Source organism: Sorex fumeus, unplaced genomic scaffold (genome assembly GCF_029834395.1).
Source record: "Sorex fumeus unplaced genomic scaffold, SorFum_2.1 ptg000213l, whole genome shotgun sequence".
In the NCBI taxonomy this organism is placed as follows: Eukaryota; Metazoa; Chordata; class Mammalia; order Eulipotyphla; family Soricidae; genus Sorex; species Sorex fumeus.
The window spans coordinates 818,409-831,704 of record NW_026606270.1 but is presented as its reverse complement, the minus strand read 5'-3'; the positions used below and the strand labels follow the sequence as shown (position 1 = coordinate 831,704).

Genomic DNA, 13,296 nt, shown 5'->3' with positions numbered 1-13,296 from the left:
GTGGAATCCCAGTCAGGTTTCTTTCAGGTTTCTTGGATTTGGGGATTTTTCCCCCAGTTTTGGGGGCCGCCCCTGGCAGAGCTCAGGGCTGGCCCCTCCTGGTGACTGGGGAGCGTATGAGGCGGTGGGGACTAGAGCGGGTGCCGGGCTGTGCTCTCCCCCGGCCCGGCTGGGCTCGGTTCCCCATCGACGGAGCCCACGACGTGCCTCGACTGTAGTAACCGCCCCGTCAGCCCCACAGCAGCCCCACGGCACGGCAAGGTGTGCCCTCATTCAGCCAAAAAGAGAAAACGAGACTATTTCCTGATCACTTAAACCCAATTTTTTAACTTATGGATATATTTTTTTGTCTTTTAAACACAGAGGCTACACACTTTTATTCATAAATATACTTACTATATGCTTGGTAATGCAAAGGCTATTGCTTTCGCAATAAGGAAATTCATTTAAAAAGGAAATTTCAAAGTCAATCTGCACATAAACTCATCTCAAACTGCAAAATAGGAAAAAACACATTACCTCTAGTAAATCCAAATCACAATCTTCCTCAGGATTAAATTTCAGGTGACATCATTCCCGACTCTCAGCTCTTATTTAAAAGGCTTCAGTCAGTAAAAACTTGAATTTCCTTGACTTGTTGCACTTTTTTCTATTTTCGCAACATATATACTTTTTCTAACTTATCTTTTAAACTGAACCATCCTGAGATAGTTACAAAGCTTTCATGAGTTTCCATCACAGAATATTCTGATTATATACATTTTGATTTCTCACTACTATTACGGCTTAACAGACAAAAACAAGTAGCTATCCAGTGTCTGAATGATTTCAGAAGGAAATCATGGACTCCTGATGTCGGGATGGCACTTGCCCTGCACCTGCCAACCTTGGTGCAGTCCCAGGACCATATTCGGACCCCAGAGCACAGCCTGGGTAAAATGCCAGGAAAGCACGGTGCTCCCTGTTCAGCATCACTTTACTATGTTATAAAATGACATTCACAAGTCACACTCAAATCACACCGAGGAAGGAAAAGTCACAGCAAATTTAGAAAGAACCTTCTGTAAAACTTTTTAAACCTTTTCTGGGGGGCCAGTATTGTTGTGGGGGGCAGCATCCCGAATATGGGGGGGGCGGGGGCAGACACGGAGACGACAGGAATGGAACCCAGAGCCGAATCTCTGATACAAGGCCGCACCTACAGGGGAGCTAAGCCCCGGCTCTCAACTGACCCTTTTCACGGGTCTGGGTTTCGGCTCTGAGGACACAACGCAGCAGTGCTCCGGGCTTTCTCCCGGCTCTGCGCTCCAGGATTATTCCTGGAGGAACTCCTGGGACCATCCAGGTGCCAAGGATCAAACCCGGGAAGTCACATGAAAGGCAAGCACCCTGCCCTGTACTATTTCTCCAGTCCCTCAAATTATCCTTTCAATGTTCGGAGTTTAAACCCATCATCAGTTCACAGGAAACTCAGTGCCCTGTCACGACAGTTACACTAACCACACACCGTCAAGGTTTACTTTACTGCAAGCCAGAAGGCAACTCCTCTGACTAATTACATCTGACTGTCAGGTTGTAAAAGATCCTGGAACCTCAAGGAGCAGGCTGGTGAACTGTGCAGCCAAGACTATCCCCAAGTACAATCGGGTTTATGTGACAATACAACACAAAATTCTCTCTCTCTCTCTCTCTGACAGAAGAACTGCCTGGAACTCTGCACCAAGCCAACAGTCCTGCTGGACCGTGGGTGGGGGAGAGTGTGCAGTTCTCGGGGGCCACTCCTGGTTCTGCACTTGGGGCTCCCTCCTGGCAGTGCTCAGGGGACCTCAATGGGGTACCTGGAATCAAACACAGCTGGGGTCAGCTGCGTGCCTTACCCACTGCACTGTCACTCCAGTTCCAGTAGTTCACTTTAATCTAGAGAAAGTACGAAGTTCAAAAGCACACGCACGCGCACACACACACACACAATCTGGCAAGATCTAGTCAGGTCATGCCATGCCCAACAGTAGTCACTAGAATAACAATTTAAGAAGCAACATCAGTTTACTTCGCCCATGGAAAAATTTCATTTTGAATACTTTTTTCATAGTTAATGAGTAACTTTTGTGGCACTCAAGATTCACAGACTAGGCTTACATGTGGGACATTACAGATCCATAGGCAAGGCCTACAGGTGTGATTCTATGACCCACAGACCAGGTCACCTTGGTTGAGGCCAAACAGAATGGAAATTCATGCCTCATCGCACTACTAAAACGCCAGATCCAAAAACAGATTTCATTTCTTCTCTTTAAAACTAGCCATAAGGAGTTGAATGCTGTCTGGGTGGAGAACCAAAGCGGCTTCTTACTCAGGGGATCACACTTCTCAGGGGAAAAGAAACTTCAGGAGGCAATTCAATACCAAGCAGAAAGTCGCATTAAATATTACCAATATTGCCAGTATTCTTAGCCAGGGAATGGATATTAGAAATGGCTGGGGGTGCGGGGGCACAGATATTATGGTGTGTAGAACACTTGCCCTTAGCACATGGCTATCCCCTGGCACCCCATATGGTACCCCCTGAGTAGAGGGCCAGGAGTAAGCCCTGAGCACTGTTGGATGTGACCCAAATAATAGAAAAGAAGAAATGATTTGGGAAGGCCCAAGTTGTGGGGAGGGTGAGTTTGATCCTTGATAGCACCAGGAGCAAACCCTAAGCACAGTCAAGTGTGGCCCAAACTCTACATAAACATACGCACAGACAACACACACACAGACACACAGACACACAGACAGACAGACAGACACACACACACTCTAAATAAAAGAGGTTAAGAAGCAACGTAGAAGTAGAAAACCACCACCTAACTTTGTTAGAGTTAACTGGAAACTTGAATAACTCATTTACAATAAGGCAGAATAGTATCATTCTCTAAAGAAATTAATTTTTTCTTTGCAACAACCTTTTCTATAGTTAATCAATCAGTTTTAACAAATGCCAAGGATTGTAGCAGTAATTTAGGAGATAGTCTCCTTCAACTCAAAAAGTAATAAAACTATTCTCTGTCCCATTTTACTAAACACCACAAATTTTAAGTTGACTCAAAGTCCTCAGAAACCTTTGTGTCAACTTAAAATTTTAGTGTGGCCAGGGATAGCACCATTGGCAGAGCGCTTGTCTTATATAAATAAGGTCTTGGGTTCATTTATATCCAAGAATCACCAAAAAAAAAAAATTAATGGGGCCAGAGTGAATAGTACAGCAGGTAAGGCACTTGCCATAAACACAGCTGACCCAGGTTTGATGCCCGGTGTCCCAGATGGCCCCTGAGCCCCGCCAGGAATGATCCCAAAGCCCAGAGCCAGAAGCTAGCCCTGAAGCACCACCAGACGTGGCCCAAATCCCCATGTGTACACACAATAAAATTAAAATTTTAGTTTGACCACAGTAATTTGTCACAACAAAAGTAAACCAGAAATCATAAAATCATTTCAAAGGAATAGCAAATAGTGTTTATTTTTTTTTAAACTATCACTGATGGGCCAGAGAAATTAAGTAAGCTAAGGAGCTTGTCTTAAATGCTGCCAACTCATGTTCAAGCCCTGGCACTGTGTGTGATCTCCCAAGCTCTGCAAAAGAGTAAGCATTAAGCCCCGAGCACAGCTCACTGAACCAACGTTTTCTCCTATTTATCTCAAGTTCTAAGAAACAAAATCCAGCCTATTTCTCGTGGTTGGGAATAAGGGCTACACAAGCAACATAATTATCCAAAACAAAAGCACCTTAGGAGCTGGAGCAATAATACATCGGGGAGGGCGTTTGCCTTGCACGAGGCTGACCTGGGTTCGATTCCCAGCATCCCATAGGGCCATATGGTCCCCCGAGCACCACCAGGAGTAACTCCTGAGTGCATGAGCCACGAGTAAACCCTGTGCATCGCCGGGTATGACCCCCCCAAAAAAAGTATTGTGTAAATTCAGTTGTGCCCAATTCTTTCCCCTCCCCTTTGCTGCCGCTGCTGTTTTGAGGACGGGAGGTTAAATGTGCCTGGCTCTGGTGCCTGCCGCCCCTCCGAATGGTTGGGGTGAAATACTTGAGTTGCTGAGTTTGACACACATTTGCAGGGTAATGCTTCCAGATCACAGGGCTCCCCAGCCAGCTACAGGGCACTGGAACTGGCACGCCGGGTCCCCAGTGAAGAGTGATGCTCAGGACAGGAGAGTGCTCAAAGGGCTGAGCTCATGTTCTGTATGTGGGAAGGGGACCCAGGCTAGACGGCCAGCCAGTCAGGCGGCCCTAAACACTGCTGGGAGCGCCCCCTGAGCATCGCCAGGTGTGACCCACACCTCAGTGAAAGAGCCAGGCTCAGGGCACGCGCACGGCACTGACGGGGCTGAACAACTCAAGGCATCACATTTGCAAGGTCTGCGGATCTGGTCTGGTTTGGGGGCAACTCCCTAAGCTGCCGAGCGCAGGGCTTACTCGTGGCTCTGTGATGCCAGGAATCAACGCCAGGCTGGCGGCATGCGAGATAAGCGCCCTCCCTGCTGGACTATCTCTCTGTGCCCCCAACCAGATACTTTGAGTCACAAAACCGTCCCCCAGTAAACAGTATCCAGCAAACATACCAATTCCATCCTGTCATACAATCATCTATGTCCTTAAACGTGTTATTTATACGCGGCTTTTTTAAAAGTTAGGAGACAACAGCTCCGTACCAGCAAGGGGCCATGAATTCAGTGCTTGCCCAAATGTGGTCCCTGGCCTCCCCACAGAGTCTGTCATCTCCAGAACACCTCGTGTCAACACAACAAAGGAGAGAACAAAGAAACGTCCGGTGGGAAGGCTGTGGTTCCCACGGGGGTGATCCCTGCATGCCTGGAAGGTCATTCAGTGCCAAGGATCAGACCCTGGGCACCCACTTGCACTCCAGCCCTTAGCCATCCCCGAGTCCTTGAAGAACTGCCTTTAGGTTACACGGAAACAGAACATGCTGACTAAAGTCAACCCACTCATGGGCAACCACTTCTAAAGCGACATCAGAAACAGAAATGATGGGGGCCAGAGCAACAGGACAGCGTGTAAGGAGCCGGCCTCGCACACGGCCAACCCAGGCTCAATCCCCAGCACTCCACATGGTACCCTTAGCCAGGAGTGAGCCCTGAGCAGCACCCAGGGGTGGCCCAAAAACCAAAATAATCACAATAAGAATCTGCTGAGCAGTCACTGTTTCTTTAGGATAGAAAGACCTTCAAGGCACTGAGATTGGTTTTCTTCAACTCAAGAATCTGGTGACACGTGACAAAATCTCCTACAATTCTGACCTGTGTCGTAATAAAACGTCCTTTTTTCTTCCATTACTACTATAGACTATCCCCACGCTTCCCTCCCAAATTAGACTCGAGATTAAAGAGCAGCAGATGGGCTACAGATTTTATAGAAGACAAATGTTTAATCGAAAGCAAGTGCTTTCTCGGATAGATTTTCCTACTTTGCTTCTCATAAATATATGTCGAGGGAGCGCCCTTCAAATATGCGTTTGTTTCTGCTTTGTTTTTGAGCCACACCCAGATGTGCCCGGTCCAGCTATGTTCAAGGATCACCCCTGGTGGTGCTTAAGAGACCCTATGGGGTGCCGGGGACAGGACACGGGTCAGACACGTGCAAGGCAAACGCCCCGCCCCTCCGTACTGTCTCCCTAGCCTCAAGAGACTTCTTTCGAAAAGATGCGTAATCCCAGAAAATGTTTAGGGTCTGCATAGAATGTGTCTACCTCCCACTGGCAGCATAAATCACTTTGATCACTGCATCTGTTTAGGTTTTGGGGTCATACCCCGTTGGTGCGTGGGGGCTACTCCTGAGTCTGCGTCGGGGGACCATGTAGTGCTGGGAATCAAACTCCCGTAAATCTTTTTCATTTTGTTTTGGTTTGAGGTCACACCTGCTTGGCTTTGTGCCAGGGGTCAGTCCTGAGGGGCTCGGGAAACCGTGTGGGGCACTCCGGACCCAATCTGGGTCAGCCGCGTGCCACGACATGCGCCCTACCTGTCATACGATCTCTCCAGCCACCATAAATCACTTTTATATCAACTTTATCCTCAAGTGAGGGAAGGTAAATATCCTTAAATCAAGCTATCTTGAGTAATTTTCCATTTTAACACTTGGTTTTCTTCTCTTTCTGGTTTCTGGTGGGTGCAGCGGGCTAGAGCGATAGCACAGCTGGAGGGCGTTTGCCTTGGAAGCGGCCAGCACGGCCGACCCGAGTTCGATTCCTCCGCCCCTCTCGGAGAGCCCGGCAAGCTACCGAGAGGATCTCGCCCGCACGGCAGAGCCTGGCAAGCTCCCCGTGACGTATTCGATATGCCAAACACAGTAACAAGTGTCACAATGGAGACGTTACTGGGACCGCTCGAGCAAATCAATGAACAACGGGAGGACCGTGACCGTGACCGTGGTGGTGCAGCGATGCCAGGGGCCACTCCGACACTAGAGGGTCACTTTGGCAGTGCCTGGGACCAAACTGGAGTTGGCCACTTGCAAGGTTAGTCCCTGAGCCCCGATATTCTCTCTCCAGCCCTATTTCATTTTTTTTTAAATAAAAGTTTTCTGTTTTTAGGTACAAGCATTTAGTTACCGGCAAAAGATAACCAAGAAGGGGGGGGGGGGGGGTGGAGCGATAGCACAGCAGGTAGGGCGCTTGCCTCGCACGCGGCCAACCTGGGTTCGATCCTCGGCATCCCATATGGTCCCCCAAGCATCGACAGGAGTAATTCCTGAGTGCAGAGCCAGGAATAACCCAAGCATCGCTGGGTGTGACCCAAAAATTAAAAAAAAAAAAAGATAACCAAGAACTCTTGTCCTATAGTAACTCTGTCCTATACCCTTCTAATCCTAATATTTCCTTAGCAAGAAAAAAGTTTGTAATATTTTATTTATAAATAAGCACACACTGATGTAAAACAATTTCCTTCAAAAACAGGGTCTGGAGGGTGCGGGGCAATAGCACAGAGGGTAGGAGACTTGTCTCGTACGTGGCCAACCTGGTTTCAATCCCTGGAACATCATACGATACCCTGAGCATTGCAGGAGTGAGCCCTGAGCGCGGAGCCAAAAAGCAAGCCCTGACTACAGCTGGGAATGGTTTTAAAAAACTGAATTAAATCGACTGTGGAGTGACTGTACCACCAGGAGGGCAAACGTCTTAAATGCATCTGCAGGCTAACCATGTTGGCCATGAGGGAATGTCGCTCCTGATAACACACATGCCTTACTCATGTGTAAGCCCCTGGGTTCTATCCCCAGCACCCCCAAAAAATAAACCTCAAGGGCTGGAGTGATAGCACGGTGGGTAGGGCGTTTGCCTTCATGCGGCCAACCCAGGTTCGATCCCCAGCATCCCATATGGTCCCCAGAGCACCGCCAGGAGTAATTCCTGAGTGCAGAGCCAGGAGGAACCCCTGAGCATCGCTAGCCATAACCCAAAAAGAAAAAAAAAATTCTCATTCTGAAAGAAAACAACCCAGAACACTCCTTTGAGGAGGAGAAATTCACATTTGCCCCAATGAAGCCATTTTCCATCCTGTATCACTGAAGAGGACACCAAAGAAAATGACCCAGTTTGGAAGCTCATAAAAACAAGGCCCTGATTAGTGTCAACTCAGATCCCTTCCACTAGGGTCGCAGTGACAGTCCAGCGGGAAGGGCGCTTGCCTTGCACACAGGGAACGTGGGTTTGGTCCCCGGCACCATATAAGGCTCCCTGAGCCAGCCCCAGGAGTCAGCCCTGAGCTGCCGTAACCCTAAAACAAAACACAAGGATCCCCTTCTCCTGAAAGTTCCATCTTTATGCTGGTGAATTTCACCCACTGCACTCAGCTACAGGGGCGCAGAGACAGCCACCCCGCAAACCGAGACCATGCTGCCTCCTACAGAGGGGGAAAGAGAGTGGAGGAAGCAGCAGAGTCTCATGCAACAAGAATAATGGGTTCCAACTTCAGAACTGGGGGTCGGAGGGCTCCCAAGAGTCATACCCATTTCTAAACTCTCCACGATCTGTTTATAAATGGGATTTCAGACAGAATCTTAAGAGTGCAACTTAGCCATGAGCAAACTATTTTAATAGTGATTCCGAGTACCGAGGGGTTTTCCTTGAAGTCTATTGCAGAAAACCAAGCAATCTTTACATAGAGAACATTTTGTCTCCCTCCCCGAACACCGCGTTGTTCCTCCCTAAGCTCACTGCAAATGCCTGTGCAGATCCCTCAGGTGGCTGAAACGTAACAGGCGTTTTCACTGTACCTGTTCAAGGTCTGGTTTTGTTTTGTTAGAGTTTTTCTTTGTACCTGACTAAGCTTGAGAGTAAACCTACAAAATTCAAATAATGAGATTATAGGACTAAAAGCGGCAAACGAGCCAGGGCCAGGAATGTGGAAAGTGGCAAAGGCACAATGCCACGGTCACCTTCCACGCTCCCAGGTCTTCTTCCTTGTTTCTGAGCACTAGGGACGTGAGCACCCTGATGCGTCTGGGGAATTCAGTAGCAGGGCATCGCTCTCTTCGGTTTCTAAATCCCCCGGTCCCTAGGTTTTTGTTTTTGTTTTTTTTTAAAGCAAGGAAAACATGAATAGCATGCTGTAAATTCATCTAGACTTACTGAATTGTTTGTCAATATAGCAGATGGTGGGGAGGAGGGGCTTTGGAAAACAACTTACAACAGAGGGTTTTGAAATCAAATATTCTTTGTTTAATTCTTAACCAAGGTGATAGCATATTTACACAACGACTATAAAGAAACTTTGCAAGTTCCATCATGAATTATTAACTATCATTCGACGTTGACACAAAGTTATCCTCTAGGTAAGTGGTTTAACAGGTAGGTCCCATCTAAACAGGATCAGGGATATCTTTATTTGTGACTGCTTTTCGATGATAGTCACTAATAGCTTAAAAATTGTTGCTCTGGGGCCGGAGCGATGGTACAAAGGTTAAGGTGCTTGGCTAGCGTCCAGCTGCGGCAGTTCAACCTGGCACCACATAGGGCTCCCAAGCACAGCCAGGCAAGGGCCCCACACCAAGCAGGGTATGGCTGGGGGAAAGAAAAAAAAATAGTAACAGGCCAGGGATGTAGCTCAGTGGTCAAGTGCATGCCTTTTCTGACACTTTCAGGACTGGAGAGAGAGAGAACAAGGTAGAGGTGCTTGCCTGCACACTGGAGAACCCAGTTAAGATTCCCAGCACCACAAATGAGCCCCTAGCACAAAACCACAAATAAGCCCAGAACACTGTCTGGTGTGGAACAAAATTTAAAAAAAAAAAAAGAAGAAGAAGGCAGAACTGGAGAGATAAAACAGTAGGTAAGGCACATGCCCTGCACGTGCTCCGCCCGGGTTCGAGCCCCAGTACCCCAATCCCATATGGTCCCAGGAGCACTATCCGTGAGCACTGTCAGGTGTGCCCAAACACACACACGCACACACACACAAGGTATTACTTTTGCACACAAAGGAAATATTTCAAATTTGACACTGAGGGAGGGGGTTAAACACTGGAATCAAGAGCTAATTTGGTTGCACCGTTTTTATGCTGCGATCATGTGCAAATCAAGAGACGAAAAAAGCAAAGAAGCAAAGTAAGAATTCCCATTCAACAAGTGGATTAACACACTAACCGTCAGGGGCAATCCGGTAAAATCAAATGCTGGGACTTTTTTTTTTTTTAAGAACTAGTTTGAGGGAGAGGGTACTAATGAAACACGACTGACCTTGGCCATGAGTTAATGATTCTCAAAGCCAAATGACCAACACCTGGGGTTTCTTTATGCAGTTTGACTTTTCTATGTTTTCCATAGTAAGTTGTTTTTTTTTTTCTTTTTGGGTCACACCCGGCGATGCACAAGGGTTACTCCAGGGGACCATATGGGATGCTGGAAATCGAACCCGGGTCAGCTACATGCAAGTCAAACACCCTACCTGCTCCAGCCCCCATAGTTAAGGTTTTTAAGGCTGAGGATGTAGCTCAGTGGTAAACCATATGTTTTACCAGAGGTCCTCAGAGCCAGCTCCAAGGGCTGGACTGCATGCTCTTTGCACACAGAAGACCGGAGTTCGATCCCCGGCCCGAAATGATCCTCCAGAGCAACCCCTAATCACTAGCCAAGAGTGGTCCAAAGCCTCACACAAGTATAAAGCCTTCAATTCAATCCTGAGTACTCTAAGCCCCTTAAAAAAAAAGTTTTGTTTTGAATTTAGGCTATCTACTACCGTATTAAGCCACCATTTCCAAGGCCAGAGAAGTAATAAGACAGGGGTTAAGGTTCGTGACCTGTAAATGACAGAGCCTGGTTCAATCCCCAGCACTGGCTACCAGGAGGGATCCCTAAGCACAGAGCCAGGAATTAGCCCAGAGCACCGCTGGGTGTGGCCAAAAAAAAAAAATTACACTAAAATACCCCTTCTCTAACACTGCTGTATTCCCAGTACTCTGCGGTTCAAAAATAGGGTTTGAACTGCTTGTAAGGCTTGTTTAGGATGTTTTTTAATTACTCACCCAAATATTTTAAAACTGGAAATGAAATGACGATAAAGAAATCAGGAGGGGCTGGAGGGAGATAGTACAGCGGCGGGTAGGGTCACCCGGGTTCCATCCCCAGCATCCCATATGGTCCCCCAAACACCAGCAGGAGAAATTACTGGATGCAGAGCCAGGAGTAACCCCTGAGCATTGCCAGTGTGGACCCCCCCCCCCAAAAAAAAAGACTTATCAAGAAATCCTTAGGTAGGTGTAAATCATGACAGTTAAGTTCCATAAGGAAAGGTATTGGTCTTTTCAACTGATTTATCGTGAGGATTATTCATTCACTAGCACACACTCCTAACTCAAGATTCAATTTAACAAAGGATTTACTTAGGATTAAAGGAAAACAATATGCTGAAATCGCTGGGTTGTTCTGTTATTCTGTTTCCAACCAAAGAGCTGTTGGAAAACTCTCACCTGTAACCAGGATGACTGACAACTGCTTCCTCTACCGTCCAACCGGATTGTTTTTGGTGGTTAGGTTTTTTTTTTTTTTAAGTTTTTAAAGTTCAACAAGCAGCAATCTGTACACTTGGCCAGCAGGCTTATTCCTAAAAGGCCAAAATAAACCGGCCCCCAAGCCGGGTGGCAGCTTCCTCCCAGCCCCGCGGGGCAGCGTGTGACCTCAGAGGCGTCCCCGCGGCCGCCACCGGAACCGCGGAAAACTTCCACATAAGCAGGCCGGGCCCGGAGGTGGGGCCGGGCTCCCGGGCCGGGTTCCGAAGGGGAGTCGGCCGGCCCGGGGGGACGCGGGACGCGGACACGGCCCGCTGCAGCGACGGCGGCACGAGCCAGCGACGGGGCCTCCCCGACGCCCCCCGCCCGCCCCCAGCCCACCGTGCAGCTCCCGGGGCGGGTCCCGGGCGGGTCCGCGGCCCCTTCCCCCAGGAGCCCAACACGCCGCGCGCGTGCAGGCAGGCGGGGATGGGAAGAAAGGAGAAAGGGAAGGAAAGGAAGAAAGGAAGAAAGGGAAGAAAACAGAACCAGGCCAGGCCGCTCCGGGGGAGGCGGGGAGCCGGAAGCCGCCGCGTCCACGCTCCTGGGGTCGCGGCCGGCTTTATTTCCCCGCAGAGTCGCGCCCGAGGGCTCCCACCGACCCCGGCCTGGCGACCCCCAGGCGACCCCCGCGCCGCGCCCCCCGCCCGACACTGCACGGCGCCGCGTGGGGGCGGGGGGAGGCAGCGAAGCGCAACAGTTCGGCCGGTCCACGCGCGGCGCCCGCTCCCGCTGCCCCCGGGACAGCAGCGCCGGGCACTCGCGGGGGACACTCTGGGGGGGACCCTCGCGGGGGGACACTCCTGGGGGACACTCCGGAGGGACACTCTCGGGGGAGGGGACACTCCCGTGGGGCACTCTTGGAGACCCTCCGGGGGGACACTCCCGTGGGGGGACACTCGCTGGGGAGGGACACTCTCGTGGGGGCACTCTTGGAGACCCTCCGTGGGGACACTCGCGGAGGGGGAACACTCTTGGGGAGACACTCCCGTGGGGGCCCTCTTGGGGGGATAATCGCGGGGGACCCCTCTAGGAGGGACTCTCTTGGGGGGGTGACAGTCACGGGCACACTCGCGGGGTGGACACTCGCGGGGGACACTCCGGGGGGGGAACTCGCGGGGGGACATCGCGGCGGGACACTCGTGGGGCACACTCCTGGGGGGACACTCGCGGGGGGGGGGACACACACTCACGTGGGGACACTCCGGGAGGAACAGTCGCGGGGCCGCACTCGCGGGTGGGCACTCGCGGGGGGTCATTCGCCGGGGGTCACTCCCGGGTGGGCACTCGCGGGAGGACACTCGCGGGGGGACACTCCGGGGGAGGAGTCACTCGTCGAGGGGCACTCCCGGGTGGGGGACACTGGCCAGGGACGCTCCCGGAGGGACACTCGGGGGGATCTCGCGGGGGGGCACTCGCCGGGGACACTCGCGGGGTGGGACACTCCCGGGGGGACACTCGCGGGTGGGCACTCGCGGGGGGGGGGCAACTCCCCGGCAGGCCCGGCGCCCGCCCCTCCGCGCCGCCCCCCACCCCCTGCACATACACACACACACGCACACACGCACACACGCACACACACACACAAAGAGTTTCGGGCGCCGCCGGGCGCGTCGGGGCCCCGCGCCGGACCCCGGCCCGGCCCGGCCCGGCCCGAGGGGGCGGACCTGGGCCGCGGCGCGCGGCGCGGCACCTGTGCGCGGGGGGCGCGGGGGGCGGGGGCGCGGCGGGGCGCGGGCCCGCGGCCTAGGCCCCACCCGCCGCCCACCGCCCGCGCGGCCCCGCAGGCCCGGCCCGGCCCGGCCCGGCCCGGCCCGGCCGCCTCACCTGCCTGCTGCTGCTGCTGCGCGTCCCCCGGCCGGCGGTCCTGGGCGGCGGCGCCGAGGGGCGGGGGGCGCCGGACGCGGGCGCCGCGCGAGGGGGGCGGGAGGGCGGCGGCGGCGGCGGCGGCGGCGGCGCGGGAGGCGGGCGCGCCGGGCCGGGGGTCACGGGAGGGGGTGGCCGAGCCCGACGCGGCAGCCGCCGGCGCAAACGCTGAGCAGCCGCTCCGGCGCCCGCAGCCCCGCAGGAAGTGACGGGGGAGGGGCCGGCGCCCGCCCCCGGCCGCCGCCCGCCTCCATGCCCGGCCCCGCCCCCCGGCCCGCGCCCGGACCACAACTCCCGGCGGGCCCCGCGCGCGCAGGGCCGGCCGGGAGCCCGGCTGGCGCGCGCCGGGGCCCGCGGGAGGCCCGGCCGCCCTGGGC

The 13,296-nt window shown here is 52.5% G+C and overlaps 1 protein-coding gene across 1 annotated transcript in view; it reads right to left on the bottom strand.

Annotated features, from left to right (window-relative positions):
- Window positions 1–12,931, bottom strand: part of STAU1 (staufen double-stranded RNA binding protein 1) — a 52,476-nt gene extending 39,545 nt beyond the window's left edge. Inside the window, exon 1 of the mRNA XM_056108454.1 lies at window positions 12,881–12,931. The gene's annotated coding sequence lies outside the window, so the exon portion shown is untranslated. The remainder of the gene's footprint in view (window positions 1–12,880) is intronic.
- Window positions 12,932–13,296: the final 365 nt, after the last annotated feature.